The sequence below is a fragment of the Hippocampus comes genome, unplaced genomic scaffold (genome assembly GCF_001891065.2).
Source record: "Hippocampus comes isolate QL1 unplaced genomic scaffold, H_comes_QL1_v1.1 scaffold158, whole genome shotgun sequence".
Taxonomy (NCBI): Eukaryota; Metazoa; Chordata; class Actinopteri; order Syngnathiformes; family Syngnathidae; genus Hippocampus; species Hippocampus comes.
This window is the reverse complement of record NW_017805548.1, coordinates 1,571,320-1,575,280: the sequence shown is the minus strand read 5'-3', so window position 1 is coordinate 1,575,280 and position 3,961 is coordinate 1,571,320. Positions and strand designations below refer to the sequence as shown.

The window sequence follows — 3,961 nt, the reverse complement described above, 5'->3', positions numbered from 1 at the left end:
TTAGCCGAGACGACACTCGAAGTCGGACGGACACGATTTTCTGCCAATCTGTGTTTTTCCCTTTTTGGCCAAATATATTTTTTTACTACAACTGTCTTGTTGACGGCCTCTTTTATTCGTTCCACTGGGGTTTAGCAGGTGTGTTTATAAAGAGACGAAAATTGTTTGGGGACTATCCCCCACGTTCTAGTTGAGATGGTATAACCCGAGAGGCAAAATGAGCTTGCTACTGTTGTTGCGAGTTGCCATTCGTTCTACTAAACCATGAGTCAAACGCCATCATGTCTTCTGTCATTATTACACAAACAAAAATCTCTTTACTGTTACTAGTGTTAGTGCCTCAATATGGCTAAGCTCGTGAAGGCAATACAACGAACTCAAACGCGTCTTCGTTCAATGTTGTCAACTAATATCCGGATTAATTTTATGATTTATTTTCCTTAATTCTCCGGAGAAATTTTCATAAAAATTTGAAAAACCCGGAATTCCGGGAAAATCCGGAGGACTTTCATCTCTGAAATTTAATCATAGTAGCTACTTTTGTGTGGTGAAATTCTAATGTTGGAGGACCGATGGTCCAGTGGTTAGCACGTCGACCTCACAATGCGGAGGTGCAGGGTTCGATTCCGGCTCCGGCTTCCCTGTGTGGAGTTTGCATGTTCTCCCGGTGCCTGCGTGGGTTTTCTCCGGGCATTCCGGTTTCCTCCCATATTCCAAAAACATGCATGGCAAGCTGATTGAACACTCTAAATTGCCCCTAGGTGTGAGTGTGATCGTGGATGGTTTTTCGTCTCTGTGTGCCCTGCGATTGGCTGGCAACCAGTTCAGGGTGTCCCCTGCATACTGCCCAAATACAGCTGGGATAGGCTCCAGCACCCCCAGCGACCCTTGTGTGGATAAATCGGATAGGAAAATGGATGGATGGATGGATAGAAATACTCATGTTTACAGTCGTTGCTTATCACTAAAACTGTCAAAATTTAAAGAAACAATGGTGTCATTTTATCTGACTGACATGTCTGACTGACAGCCAGTCTTATCTGCAACCGCCTATTACGGCCTAACTGAAAATATTGTTAGGTGTGCAGGCCTATCCACAACGAATACATCAATCTCCCACATTTTGCATTGTAAATCTACAAGATTTTTGTGTGTCATTGTGTAATGTGGCATGACGTCCGTTAAATAGCCTGTGCACAAGAGTCAATAAAGTGACACATGGGACAGTCTCACTTAACATAAGCATAAAAAAAAAAACACGTGCTTAATGTCACAAAACTGCAATCGCTCATCACCAAAATTGATGTTGACAACTCGACTTATGCAAATGTGAAAACATCAGAATAATGGCCTCAATAGTGTGTATTTTATGGACGAAACATTTTCCTCTTTTAGCGACATGTACTTCTGTAGTGATTGTCTGTATGGAGAGGAAAACAGAAATATTGAGGCGATCGTTGTCATATTTTCACCGGTTGAAGTGACCGTAAGTTATGATCTTATGGGATCAAATAATACTAAGTGGTCACATGACTTGACTTATCTATTTCCAAATCCTTCCATTCACCCTCTTAATGAGTTTGACTTGTCTCTGTCAGCATCAGCATTTGAAACAAAACAGCGTGTGTCCAATGGTGACCTCCACTGTCAGACAGAAGTGTGAACTGTCCAATGGCCACCATTAGTTCATCTTTACATTCTCCAATGGTCAATCTTTCCTTCTGAAACCTCAATGATGTGGTCTTCAAAATGTCAAGCATATCGGCCAGAAAACATTGAAAACGCTGTGCAGACATGCTGCAATGTACTTGTGTCACTTAAAGCCAGCTGCATTTTAATGGCTGGCAATAGTCTTGATATTTTTAGCAGTTTTTAATGCCTCCATGCAGATCATCTGACTATGAAACTTACCCAGTTTCACAAAAGTGATCCCATTTTCTTCACACAATTTATTCAGTGTAACAGTGTTTTTTGCACCACCCTTCTGTAAATAAAACTGCAGCAGCTTGATCACAGAGCGATTAAATGTCTCACAGCAAGGCACACTGCAATCATCTGACTCTGCACAGCTCTCCAGTGTGTGCGCGGTGCACAAAAAGTGCACCAGGGAGACTCCAACTGCAGCGAGTTGCTTACATTTCGGCACAATGCCGTTGTATACACCAACGTTAACAGCAGCACCATCTGTGCACACAGCAATCAACTAAGCGGCCCACTTATCCAAATCTCTTTCTTCAAAAAGTCTCACTAGTCCGTCATTTATGGCTTGTGCGGTTCGATCAGCACCCAGTTCAATTAGTCCAAGCAAGTCCGAGATGAGTTCTCCATTACTGGACACTGACACGACGTAAACGATCTCCTGCTCAGTTTTTTTCCATCAAATAGCAGCTCCCAAAATTCAGAAGACCGTAGCTTAGCTCTCCAATCCCCGCTGATGGTTTGCGCGATGCTCTGAATTATCGGTGCGCCACCTTCGCGAGAATGACACGCACCCCCGACATCCACTCCAAGCCGCTTCAGTAAGGGAATGTCCTCATAATAGGAAGACATGAGACGTGCATGCTTACCTTTATGAAAGGCGAAAAATATTACACGGAGCTTGTCGTTGTTCGTCATTGAGTCTGTCTCGCCACCCTGCAAAGGGACGATTGGATATTTCTTCTCATCTAGTGTGTTTATCAGCAATAGCTTGTGCTATATTCTGTGTTCTTTGCTCTTTTCATGTTGTCAAATAAAGGATTCTTTGAGCCTTAATAAAATTCACCTTTTATCAGCTAGATCTGGGTGTGAGCAGCAATCGTTGCCCCACATTTCAGCGCACTCATGATTTCCTTCAAGTCATGGCACGTTTTGGAGCCAGGAAAAAAGCCTCTTGTTTGGCTCAGACAGAGAGAGATGAAAGTCCTCCGGATTTTCCCGGAATTCCGGGTTTTTCAAATTTTTATGAAAATCTGTCCGGAGAATTGAGGAAAATTTGCCGAAAACTAATCCGGATATTAGTTGACAACATTGAACGAAGACGCGTTTGAGTTTGTTGTTTTGCTTTCACGAGCGTAGCCGTGTTGAAACACTAACACTAGTAACAGTAAAGAGATTTTCGTCTCTTTATAAACACACTTGGTAAACCCCAGTGGAACGAACAAAAGACACCGTGGACAAGAGAGTTGTCGTAAAAAAAATATATTTGGACAAAAAGGGAAACACACAGATTGGCAGAAAAACGTGTCCGTACGACTTCGAGTGTCATCTCGGCTGAGTGTCATCTCGGCTACCTTAGCTTTGCTGTTGTCGTGTGTGACGTCGGGTGTTTGACGTTGTTACGTCAGCGCTGATTGGTTGAAATCAAAAGACGCGCTTGCGTAATGTTCGCGCTGACGCACACACAGCAGAGAGCAGCGGACAAGCTAGAGTGGCGTCGCCACAACAGTAATAATACTCTCGTCTCGCATTCTCATGGCCTTGCCATATCTCTTAGATTTCGAAATTTTGGCGAGAACGGGAGCCACAAAGGGTGCATGAGCCCGATCACTTAACTTGATTTGCAGGCCCGAGCCCGAAGCAAACCCGTGATTTCATATTTTATTTAGGAGGAGGAGGGGTGATTGCTGATAACAAAGCCTGTCTTTTGGAACGAAATCTAAGTTAAACAAGACTGGATAAACATTTACATCTATTATATTTCAGTTTCTGAAGGGGTTACATTAACGGACAATTTTCCATCATTGACGGATTTTTTTTAAGAGTGGACGGGGAAAATTTAAGGCCTTCCGTCATTTTGGCGGGTCGAAAATTGGGCCATTCACCACAGCAAGCAATACGTCCTTAAGAATCGAGTGCGGCACTTGAAGATAGAGAAGCAGCGAGACAAAAAAGAACAATGACGGCTGGATCATAAAGATATGAAGGAGTTCTTTGAATTGTCATTGCGAGAGTTTAGTACAGTACGTGTTGTGATGACGCC

At 43.1% G+C, this 3,961-nt stretch overlaps 1 protein-coding gene across 6 annotated transcripts in view; it reads left to right on the top strand.

Annotated features, from left to right (window-relative positions):
- Positions 1-3,961, top strand: part of sorcs1 (sortilin-related VPS10 domain containing receptor 1) — a 177,144-nt gene that overhangs the window by 148,537 nt on the left and 24,646 nt on the right. The gene's annotated exons all lie outside the window — the stretch shown is intronic.